Raw genomic sequence first — 13,418 nt, forward strand, 5'->3', positions numbered from 1 at the left:
GCGAAATGCTAGTGTTCGAACCGATTTTTCAATCACGTTTTTCGCTTATTTAATGTTTTTAAGAAGTAGAGGAAGCTGAAAGGTACATTCTCGTTTAATTGTGTTCAGGATCGCGCCGCTTACAACAAAAGAAAAGAAGAGAGATAGCCTAAGCCGATTGTTAAAATAACTGTGGAAAATTAATGAAGTTCAGCTAATCTTATTTTGTAGTCAGATACTATTAACTGTTGCACAGAGAAAATGATTAAAGCAGAAAATGAAGAAACAGTTATCAGTCAAAGGGGCTAACGGACGATATTTTTTTCTACTGATAGTAGTAACTAGCAGGCAAAGGGATTAGCAGGAAATAATTTTTCCTACTGATAGTACTCGTGTACCGAATAACTTTTTCTCGTGCTTTCAATCACTGCACTACGACGGACCAAAGCAAAATTACTACTGAGACAGTACCAGTTTATTATCTTAATAAGTTCCAGTCACTCAAAGCAGACAGAACGCCACAGAAGCTTGTTTAGCTGCTAAATAGTAGCAGTGAATAACGATTCCGGCAGTAATATTATTAGGTTACACTGGCCTGTGATTTTAAAACAGTTTATCTTTAGCAGTCACGGATTAGATATTTAAATACGGCCTGTTTGTTTTTATCACACAGTCATTCATTCAACTGTCAAGAACACCTACCGCTACGGGTAAGTGATACATTCGTATAATTATAGTTAGTTTTTCATGGGTCTGGGTGTTCAAATGGGTGTGAATTCCTAACGGACCAAACTGCTTAAGTCATCGGTCCCTAGACTTACACACTACTTAAACTAATGTAAACTAACTTATACTAAGAACAACACACACACACACACACACACACACACACACACACACACATGGCAGAGGAAGGACTCGACCTCCGACAGGACGGGCCGCGCATTCCGTGACACGGCGCCCTGGACCACGCGGGTACTCCGCGCGCCTCATGGGTCTTTGCGCAGTTGTACACTTATCACAACCACATTGACACTAGGGATGGCAGTTATCTCTGAAACAACAGGTTTTCGGTTATATAACGCCAGTTTAACTTAACTGTTAAAAACGCTCAAAATGAACGGTTTCTGAAATAACCGATTTTCAATTTTTTAATCCTATTATTTCCTGAAATAAACGTAGAAATCGAGTAAAGATTGGTAAATTCTGACTCTCTCAGTTTCAAGATAAATAGAATCAAAATATTAAATCAAATAGTCAAATAAAAGAAGAAGTAGTCTTTTCACCGTTTGTTGCTTTTCTCGAAAAGTGATAAGTGGCTGAATACTAGAAAAAGTCACCACTATTTTCCTTTGATCCTAATTTCTGGGCTGCGACTGACTCTGCTCAGAAATTTACGCTATAATCGGGGATCATACAACCATTTGGGCACTACCAGTAGTCAGCAGCTAAAGGATCAAAACTGAGGATGAAGAAGTCGATGTTTCCTGTTAATTTGTCCGTTTTCAAGGGTTACAAGCAGATAAAGGCATTTTATGTAGACAAAGGCAGCAGATCAGCTACTTTCTATTTTTATTGTACACTATGTTTTATGTCATCTCGTTGTCTCTGTAGAGCTGTACCATGGGAAGCGAGGAGAGGATGTTGTCTGGTGGCTGGTATCGTCTTTCTATAGCACAAACTACACTCATAGATTAACTGGATTCTTTGTTCACCAGAATGGAAAGTTTACTTAGCCCAAGATATTCGTTGTGGTACGAGCTCTTCTGTATTGTCCACATTAGCCTCACTGTTGGTGAAATACGAAGTCCGCTATGTACACTTTTATGTTTGCTATGTGCTGCCTGACTCTGGGTTAGTGGCCGAGCTAACTGTTTCTGCAGTTCCCGCTGGGCTGCGACTGATGACACTGGAACTTCCTCATTGTGTCAGCCTGCGACAGACTCCGAACAGACTTGAACATACTGGCCCTCCGGTCCGCTGCGGCCATCCAAAATACTGGCAGCCGAGAGGGCGTTGTCGGCGCGTTTCCTGCGAGTCTGTCATTGGCGTCTGTCGATACTTTCGCAATCTCTATGCCACATGGTGTGCTGGCTCCAGCTTACGCCAGCACACTATGAAGGCGTTTTAAGTTTTCAGTTTATTACTGTGACTATAACTTCCTTTCTCTTTCATTATTTCATAGAAATTGTAGACAAATCCTTAATCTTTTAAGTTGGTTGGTTGGTTTGGGGAAGGAGACCAGACAGCGTGGTCATCGGTCTCATCGGATTAGGGAAGGATGGGGAAGGAAGTCGGCCGTGCCCTTTCAGAGGAACCATCCCGGCATTTGCCTGGAATGATTTAGGGAAATCACGGAAAACCTAAATCAGGATGGCCGGGCGTGGGATTGAACCGTCGTCCTCCCGAATGCGAGTCCAGTGTCTAACCACTGCGCCACCTCGCTTGGTTTAATCTTTTAAAGTAAATGAAGCATTACACTTCACTGCCACGTCTCTTCGTAAAAATGCCTCCAGATTAGGTGTTGTGCCATTCTGAAACATAATGGATGTGCACCGATGGCAGCGAGAAACCGCTGTATAGACCAGGTGGAGGCAACTCTTGTACACTGCACATTCACATGTATCTTATGCCATGACACACGACAACAGGGCCATTATTGTCTTAGTAATGCTGTATAAATTCTTATGACATGTGTTTGTTGCTTGTTTATGTTGGCACTGTTATTAAAACCGCACTGATAGCTTTTCCCATTTTCTATAACAGCTCAACATTCAAACCAGTGAGAATTTTACTAATAGAAATTACTCCTTTTTTTAAAAAACGATTTATTTACAAACGAAAATTTTAGCACTGCTGCTATGCCTAATTGATATCTCGTTTTTTTACTCAGTGATTAGTAAAAAATTAAAAACACCTTTTATAACTGAGACTAAACAAATACCGAAAAATACAGGTTATTCAGAACTAAAATACTTCTGTCGGTTCTATCCGGTCTGTTTTCCCATCCCTATTAACACTTGGCGCAGTGGATTATGGGAGCGGCTACAAACGGGAAATGCCTTGGTTGCCTCCGAGAGAGGTAGCACAGCTGTTACCACGCTGGACTGGTGTTCAAACCCACGACCTGCCATCCTGGTTTAGGTTTTCCATTATTTCCCTAAATCGCTTAAGGCAGATGCCAGGATGGTTCCTTTGGAAGTGCACGGCCGATTTTCTTCGCCATTCTTCCCTAATCCGAGCTTGCGCTCCGTCTCTAATGACTTCGTTGTCGTCGGGACGTTAAACACTAATCTCCTCGTTGGTTGCGCACGTCAGCCACCGCGCCGAGTGCTAACTTGGTTTATGAGTTAACATCGGCTTGTACCGTGCGTTAGCGGTCCCACATCATCATCGACATTTTATTGTTTGTATACATTAAATGAAACAAACAGGCAGGGTCACATCGCACTTTGGCTTGATTCTGCATTTGCTAGTAAAGTTAAAGGTGGAAAATGGGTGGCACGTTTCGATAATTCGAACTGTTTAGCATACCGTATAACAATGGTTACGGCGCTTTCATCTTATTCAGTACAGCTGAACTCAAGTATGCACGACGTAGAATGACATTAATGTTTCATTTAATCTGAATGCATGTGATCGGAACTTATTGACAGCTTACTTCAACTGTGAAGAGCTGACGATAAGAAAAAGATGGTCTAATCTCCAAGTGCAATAAAGCATGTACTTCTGAGGCTGATACTAGTGACAGTGTTGAACAGCTACAAGCAAAAGTCTTATCAAGATCTACCGCTGCACTTAAAGCGATGTAATCGAAAATTAACCGAGTGTTGTCAGCTAAATAATCTGCAGAGTGGCTGCTGCATTCGGTCAGTAAAGGTGATACGAATACACTGATGAAAAGATGAAGGTTTTTAATTCACAACCATTGTATTTAACAACAAAAGTAAGCCACAATCACAGATACGGACATTTATTAGGTTGGCGCATAAATTCGTGGCTTTTTTGTTTTGCACGTTGGTATTCTGGTTGCTAAGGGTTATTTATTGATTGTTATTTCTTATTTTTAATCACTATAGCTATTTGAGTTTATATATTGTCATTTGGAGATAGAGAGTGGGGCTGTAAACGCTATAAAATGGAGTGACAAGCGGAGAAATCGGACTGAGTTCAGCAGAGGGGTGACAGCAGCAGATGCAGCCGGAAACATTTGCCCCGTGTATTGGATACAGAGCACGGCAAGAAAATGGTTTTTTCGTTCTAAGAAGGATTGTTTCTGCATTAGTGGTTTGCTCTGAGCACTATGGGACTTAACATCTGTGGTCATCAGTCCCCTAGAAAGTAGAACTACTTAAACCTAACTAACCTAAGGACATCACACACATCCATGCCCGAGGCAGGATACGAACCTGCGACCGTAGCAGTCGCGCGGCTCCGGACTGAGCGTCTAGAACCGCTAGACCACCGCGGCCGGCCGCATTAGTTCGCAACGATCCATGACATTGTACTCGATAACTGGAAAATGTGATGAACTGTGCTAATTCCACCATCGTGCGTCATTTGCATGCAATGGAGAGGTTCAGAAATCGGCTGTATAGATACCGCAAGGTCTAAGCCAAAATTACAAAGCTCAGCGGCTGGCCACTTATGTGCATCTCTGCTTGCTCGTCATCAACTGGCTCGTGAACAACACCGATCATTCCTATCCTGTATCGGTAATGACGACGAGGAACGGTGAGCTGATGCTAACGTAAAGGAAAGAAAGGAATATTTGAGACCAAACGAAGCAGCAACTTCCCGTACAAGGACCTGCTTGCATCCACAGAAGACAATGTTGTCCATGTGGTGGAACAGCGACGTTGTGGTGTACCACGAATTGCTTCCCCGAGGTGTAACCATCACTGCTGACATTTACTGACTGAGACGTCTTCCGGACGCAACCGAAAACAACGATGATCAGGATGACTGCGTGTAGTGATACTACTCCACGATAACGTCCGCTCGCAGTCTGCTAGACCTACAAAAAACTCTATACAGGAGTTATGTTCGGCAGTCACTCCGCACCCACCATAAGATGGGTGCGGACTGACTGCTTGATCTTACGCCTTCACCTTTTCCGCTCTACTGAACAATCTTCAAGGAAGTTCCTTTCCGGATGAAAATGCGCTCCGAACAAGGCTCGACTAACTCTTCAACCTCAAAAACCGTGATTTCTACAGCCCCGGAATCGAAAAGATACCCTGGCGTTGGCAGGCTGTAGTAAATAGTTAAGGAAAATATACTATTTATGGCTGAACCTCCGTTATGTGTATCTGTTGTGTTTATTAAACTTATGGAAAAAGGCATTTGACTTATGCACCAATTCAATACTAAACAGATACATACGAATGTGTGTTGCTGTAGTACCTAATGACTAAACAAAAGAAATTTTTTGCTTTTATTCTTGCTCTGAGGAACCCGAAGACAGCTTTGATGCAGCCTCCACGCTTGACTATCCTGTGCAACTCTTTTCATGCATACTCTAGAACTTGTTTATTGTATTCCAGTCCTGGTTTCTCTCTCTCTCTCTACTATTTTTCCCCCAAACTACTCTCCGTTACCAAATTCACTATTTCTTGATGACGCAGAATGTGTCCTGTCAATTTATCACTTTTTTAGCCAAGCGGTACAATAAAGTTCGTTTCTCCCCAATTCTCTCTTCATTAGGTAATCAATCCATTGATCTAATATTCAGATTTCTTCTCTAAGACGACCTTTCAAAGACTTATTCGCTTCTTGTCTGCACTCTTTACCTTGCATATTTTATATCTATATACAGCTACATTTCAAATAAGTACTTTTACAAAATGATTTAATAATTTATTTTCTTTATTTTCAATATCGTCAGCTATTTTTCTGCACAAACTGAAGCAGTCTTGTACTACTTTTCGTGTATCATTTCCTCATCTAAGTCTCTCAGCTTCATCTGATTTGTTTTAGTTCTGTTGACGATCATTTTACAACTTCTATCCACACTATTCAACTGATCTTCCAAGCTCTTTGTCGTCTCTCATAGCATTATAACGTAATTGCAAAAATTAATCTTTGTATTTCTTCCCCTAAAATTTGACTTATTTTCCAAATTTCTCCTTTGTTCTCTTTACTCCTTGCTCAGTGTATGGATCGAATAACATTGTAAATAGGCTAAAACCTTGTCTCAGTTCCTTCTCGGCTACTGCATCCCTCTCATGTCCTTCGATTCTTATGAATCAAGTCTGGTTTCGGCACAGACTGTAAACATTCTTCTGCTCCGTGTTTATCCGTGATAAGTTCAGAATTTCAAAAAATTGCAATCCTCTCAAAACTGTAATAGCTTTCTCTAAGCCCTTTTTTTTCAACAGTCTTCTGCCTGGTGCTGGTGACTGGTTTTATGCGGCAACCTACGTCCTTAATTATTTGCTGGATGTATTCCAATCTCTGTCTTGCTCTACAATTTTTGCCCTCTACACCTCCCTCTAGTTCCATGAAAGTCATTCCGTCATGTCTTAACAGATGTCTTATCATCCTGTCCCTTCTCCTTATCAGTGTTTTCCACAGATTCCAAAAAAAAAAAAAAAAAAAAAAAAAAAGGTTCAAATTGTGTGAAATGTTATGGGACTTAAATGCTAAGGTCATAAGTCCCTAAGCTTACACACTACTTAACCTAAATTATCTTATGGACAAACACACACACCCATGCCCGAGGGAGGACTCGAACCTCCGCCGGGACCAGCCGCACAGTCCATGACTGCAGCGCCTGAGACCGCTCGGCTAATCCAGCGCGGCCCACAGATTCCTTTCCTCTCCGATTCTGCGCAGATCCTCCTCATTCCTTACCTTATCAGTCCACCTAATTTTCAACATTCGTCTCTAGGACTACATCTCAAATACTTCGATTCTCTTCTGTTTCGGTTTTCCCACAGTCCATGTTTCATTACCATACAATGCTGTACTCCAGAAGCACAATCTCAGAAATTTCTTTCTCAAATTAAGGCCGATATTTGATATTAGTAGCCTCCTCTTGGCCAGGGATGCCCTTTTTTTGGAATTCTAGTCTGCTTTTGATGTCCTCCTTGATCCAGCCGTCATTGATTATTTTACTGCCTAGGTAGCAGAATTCACCACCTTACTGGGAGTGCCTATATGACAGCATGGTACCACTCTGCCGGACGGCGTCGGAGCCAATGTCTTGCTCCATCTGTAGCCTCCCCCATCATCCTCTGGAGTGCGTCCTTCGTTGGGCCAGACAGTTGGAAGTCGGCAGGTGCGAGATCCGGACTGCAGGCTGGATGAGGAAGAACATACCAAAGAAGTTTCCTGAGCTCCTCTCGGGTGGGCACAATTGTGTCAGGCCTTGCGTTGTCACGGAGAGGGAGAAGTTCGTTCGCATTTTTGTGGCGCCGAGCGCCCTGAAGCTGTTTCTTGAATTTCCTGATGGCAGCACAGTACACTTCCGAGTTGATCGTTGCACCGTGAAGGAGAACATCAAACAAAAACCTCTTCAGAGTCCCAGAAGACCGTTCTCACGTTTTTCTGGAAGCTAAGTAATGAGCAGTCCGGCTGCCATATGGATGATCTCTGTCCCGTTCCTAGTAGTTCGACAAGCCTGGAAGAGGCTACACTTGGCCTCAGGAGAACAACTGAGGAGCTGCTTAGTTAGTTAGTTACGTGTTCCGTAGATCATTTGAACGATTCTCCAATCGAAATCATGTGGAACAAGTCAGCTTACAGAATAATACACGATTAGTGTTAACATTAATGAACAGATTATTTTTTAGTCCTGCTTATGCAACTGCACTTTAGTTTTTCCCTTACGGGCTACCAGTTTTTAAATATAAATTCGTCAGTGGGGTAGAAGGACTTGTCCATGAAAAATGATTTTAGGTTAGATTTAAAACTTTGCTTTGCTTACAGTCAGACATTTTATATTACTGGCCAAATGATCAAAAATGTTTGTTGCTGCATATTCAACTCCTCTTCGAGTCACTGACAGCTATAATAATGGACAATAAAGGCCATTTCTTTCCTCTATTGTTGTAGGTATAGACATCATTATTCTTCTCAAATTGCAGTGGATTATTTATGGCTAATTTCATTACTGAACGTATGTTCCTTGAAAAGGAACCTAGATGAGACCCGCGGATGAGCACCACATATTATTCTTACTGCTCTCTTTTGTGCAATTCCGTAAGACAGTATTGAGTGGAAATATGCAAAATATGACAGGAGGAAGATTCGTTTGCTTCCAAGACCAGTACTTATAGGAAGAGTGAAAGTAGCTGAACTTAATTTTGTGAGAATTTCAGTAATATGCTTCCAGTTCACGTTCTCATCAATATGTACATTCACACCCAAAAATTTGTAATATTCTGCCCTGTTTACAGACTCCTTTTCTTGTCAATTGTTGGTATGACTCTATTTGTCAAAGAGCATCAGTATCCTACGTCGTTCCATCTTACTCGATGGGTCGAAAAACGAGACTTGTCCACCAATTACGGTCCTTAAGCTTCTCTCTCTCTTCGCTGCTGTCTCAGGTAAGTCCTTTCTGCTCGATGTCCAATTTCACCATTTAGCCGGCCGAAGTGGCCGTGCGGTTAAAGGCGCTGCAGTCTGGAACCGCAAGACCGCTACGGTCGCAGGTTCGAATCCTGCCTCGGGCATGGATGTTTGTGATGTCCTTAGGTTAGTTAGATTTAACTAGTTCTAAGTTCTAGGGGACTAATAACCTCCGCAGTTGAGTCCCATAGTGCTCAGAGCCATTTGAATCCAATTTCACCACATCCTTGTACGCAAGGTTTGGTCTATTATTTCTGAGTTTTAAGTCATACGTTACTCTAGTTAGCCTGTTAGCATCCACGCATCGCGTATGCCTATACCATCTCAGCTGGTGCGAGATTATTTTGAGCATTTTTCAAGATTCCCACATTTAAGATTCTATCTCTCCGTGTCATATCGATCACGCTACGGACAAACCTCATCTCAGTTGCTTGAATTCTTTTGGTGTCTTCACAGGATAGACGTGCTTCTTGTATGTCTAGAAGATTTGCAAAATTCTTAAGCGGCAGATGTTTCATGCTGCTGGGAACACAATGTAACCACAGGGATGGAGAAGTTAAAAATCAGTGGTTGAAGCCTAGCACGATTTTCGTGTTGAGTTAACATGGGAAAAGGAGGTGTTGCTACATGTAAGAGTTTGACACAAGGCCAAAAATATTGAAACAAACAGCTTTTTATAGATCAGAACCTACAAGCATTTGCTTGTGAATTGTAACTGCAGAACACGTCTCTGGTAATAGCCACAGTCTACAGATCCGCTATAGGAAACTTTCAGCTACTCATGAAAAATCTAGCGGCGTTGTTGAACAACCTGTCAAACAAAAATAAACAGTTAGTACTTTTTGGAGATTTCAGAGTGAATTTCTTAAAAGTCACAGAAAGTAAAAATTCAATTTCAGTATTTCCAAGGTCGTGTACAGCAAGGTAGTAGGGCACTAACTGACAAAATTTTCATGGAAAGTGCTTAGGATGAAACAATTAATTTGTACCCAATTTTTAAGGGGCTGTTTGATCATGATGCACTATTAATGGAAATAAACAATATGGTACCTTGCAGCCCTGAGGAAGGTTCATACCAAGGAGTGAGGCTTATCAACGAGAACACGATACAGCATTTTAAGAGTAGGCTAAACGAGATCGTATGGGGATGAGATACGTGTACAAAGAGGATTAATGTCAAATTCCATTTATTCCATTGTAAGTTTGTGTCAGTATTTGAAAGTACCTTAGCTAAAAGGTTATCTAGAAAACTCATTAAAAATAAATAAGCCGTGGATAACTAGGGCAATTAAAATCTCATGTAAGAGGAAGAGGGAAATTTATATAAAACCAGAATAATTGAAGATACGACGTTACTTGCATACTGAAAAAAAAATACTGTAATATTTTTAGGAAAGTCATTGACATGTCCAGATGTATGCACGTCCTGACAGAAATAAACAATGCAAATAATAAGATTAAAACTGTATGGGGTGTTGTGAAACGGGAGATAGGACGGTCAGTCAGTGAGTGTACAAGTTAACATGACATTTAAGCTAAATGATAATCTTGTGACTATTGATTCACAAGTTGCGAGTACTTTCAACAATCACTTTGTAAATGTAGCAGCAAAAATAGGATTAAATGGTTCATTTGAGAAGAAAAATAAAATTCAAAACATGTCATTTTGCAGAACTGTAAGCAACCAAAAGATAACGCCAACACCCTTCACTAAAGTTAACAGAATTTTAAAAATTTTAAAACTAAAGAAAATCTCATATTGCGTTGTGGAGTTTCAAACAGAATTCTGAAAAGTAATTCTAACCTAATAAATAATGTCCTTTGTTATATTTGTAATGCATCGCTGGCGCAAGGAATTTTTCTAGACAGATTAAAATATGCAATTGTTAAACCTGCTCATAAGAAAGGTGACAGGAAAACCTACGTAATAATTTCTAAATTTCCTTATTTTCTCACAGTTTGTGTTCCAGAAATGTTGCTCGAGTGTGAATGCTACTGGAGGCCAGACCTTTCTGGAATGTTATTGTCTACAAATTATTGCTTCACAGATGCTGTCATGCTGATAAAAACAATCATCGCCTTCGAGCTGTTCCTCTACTGTACGCAATACACAGTGATAGAAAATGTGTTCATACCCTTACGTATATACTGTCTTCTTAAGCGTAATAAGGGGACCACGTCCTAGCCACGGAAAACACTTCCACAACAAACACCACATCCTCCGTACGTCATTGATGGCACTAGATTTGATGGCAGGTAGCTTCCCCAGTCATTCGCGAAACCCAAACACTTCCATCGGATTGCCAAGGAGTACGGTGTCATTCATCATTTAAAATTATTTGCTTCCAGTGTTCCACTGTCCTGTGGCGTCGCTATTTACGCCACCTCAAGCGTCGCTTGGCACTGCCTACAGAAACGTGTGGCTCATGCAGAGCTGCTCGACCACTGTACCCCATCCTTTTCACTTCCCTACGCACATTCATTGTGCTCTCTATACTGCTGGCAGCCCTTCGGAACTTACGAGTGCTTTCTTCCGCTGATGCCATGCGATGTTTTGCAGCCTCCCTCAGCAATACTCGGAGGTCACTGACCATCTGAATTTGGCATAGTTGTGATTCTTCCTTTGCGTTTCCAATTCAGTATCGCTTCACCAATAGTCGACTAATGCAGCTCTGGAAGGGCTGACATGTCACTGATGGATTTTTCACTCAGGTTATATCTAATAACTAGTTGACGTCCGAAACCACTGAAGTCTCCTGACCGACCCACTCTGCTGCCACTGATACTACAATATTTCCTGCTTCCTAGCGGACCCGCCACTTGTGGCGTCTAGTGGTCAATTCTGCGTTACGTTGGCGTGTTCGCATACTTTTGATGAAATAGTGTAGTTTAGTAGTAGTTCTGGGTCGGTCTCCTCTAAATCAGACTTACCACATCTCTGTAGATGTTTTTTTTTTTTTTCCAGCTGTATTCTGACGAGTCTCTCGGGGTCCACTACGAATTCCCCCCTTGAACCAACCACTTCGTATCGGAGTAATAGACACAATGTCCTCAATCATTTGACCGATATGTTCCAATCTATGACTTCGCCTTCTACGTATATTTGCGCTCTGTGACTTCCTCTAGTACCCATGCGAGTTATTCCCATAGTTTTACACATGACCTATCGGCCTCTCCCATCCTATGGTTGCTGTTTTCGACATGGTCCATTCCTCGCCAATTCTACGCAGAAAGTCCGTCTTTCTTATCCGCCCATCTAATTTTCCTTTTGTGACACCAAACCTCAAATGCTTGGTTCTCTTATTTTCCGGTCTTGTCTTCGCATCCGTACAAAGCTGTTCTCCAGATGTATCTTCCCAGCAATTTCTTTCTCAAATTAAGGCCTATGTTCGATAATACAAGTCTGCTTCTTATGTTGTCCTTCCTTCGTCCGTCATAAGTTATCAGATGCGCCCCAAACATTAGTGGAACGCCATTTCACGTATCGCTTTCAAAATGTTTCCTCTTCTTTTCTTTGGCTGTTCGAACAGAAATATGAAACTGATGGAACATCAGTATTTTTTTTTTTTTTGGAAAATGACCGTGAATGATGTCATTTGACTCTAGAGGTGATTAGGTCTACATCAGACATTTATATCTACATGCATACTCTGCAGATGACATTCAAGTGCCCGAAAGAGGGTTCATCGAACCACCTGCACAATAATTCTCTGTTATTCCAATCTCGATCAGCGCACGGAAAAAACGAACGCCTATATCTTTCCGTGCAAGCTGCGATTTCCTTTATTTTATTATGATGATCGTTTCTCCATACGTAGATCGGCGTCAACAAAATATTTTCGCACTCAAAGGAGAAAGTTGGTGATTGAAATTTCGTGAGAAGATTCTACCTCGACGAAAAACGTCTTTGTTTGAATGATGTCCGCCCCAATTCTTGTATCATGTCAGTGAGAGTCTCTCCCCTATTTCTCGATAATGCAAAACGTGCTGCTCTTCTTTGAACTTTCTCGATGGATTCCGTCAATCATATCTGATAAAGATACCTCACCGCGCATCAGTACTCCAAAAGAGAATGGAGAAGCGTAGTGTGGGCAGTCTCTTTAGTAAATCGGTTGCATCTTCTAACTGTTCTGCCAATAAAACGCAATCTTCGGTTCACCTTTCCCACAATATTATCTGTGTGTTCTTTTCAGTTTAAGTTGTTCGTAATTGTAATTTCTATGTATTTTGTTTAATTTACGGCCTTTAGATAATGGAGTGCGTTTTTAAGCTAAAAATACACACTCACGCTGCCAAGGCGATATCTTTTCACGTCGTCCTCATAGTGAGAGAATCTTTTCAGTATGCTCACGAATGCGGAAATTTTTATTCGGTTACGTGTAACATGCAGAGCAATTATGTACAGAAGCCAAAGCGCTAAACTACTCAAAGCTGGACCATATTGCTGCAAACTGAATTGCAACTGATACACAAGTACTGGTACTTACAATACTACATCGCGGATTAAAAGAACCCTATGCAACACTTAAAAATTCCTTCTACTTTCTTCATGGGGTAAAATATATGGGGCAGTAAAATTAAAAGGAGAGAGATCGACAAGTTAGTAAACTGTTTATTATTTCGGAGGTAATCGCCATAACTGTTAAAACATTTACCCCACCGTAAGACAACGTGGTCAATGCCTCTCTGGAAAAATGTTTGAGGTTTTATAAAGAACCATGATTGTACCCGGTTGTGCATCTATTCGTCCGAAGCAAATCAATGACCACGAGTGTCTTTCTTCAGGGCTCCAAAAATAAGGAAATCTCATGGACAGAGATCGGGACTGTATAGAGGATGTATCATTGTTTCACAGAGAAACATCT

The sequence above is a fragment of the Schistocerca nitens genome, chromosome 1 (assembly GCF_023898315.1).
Source record: "Schistocerca nitens isolate TAMUIC-IGC-003100 chromosome 1, iqSchNite1.1, whole genome shotgun sequence".
Lineage (NCBI taxonomy): Eukaryota > Metazoa > Arthropoda > Insecta > Orthoptera > Acrididae > Schistocerca > Schistocerca nitens.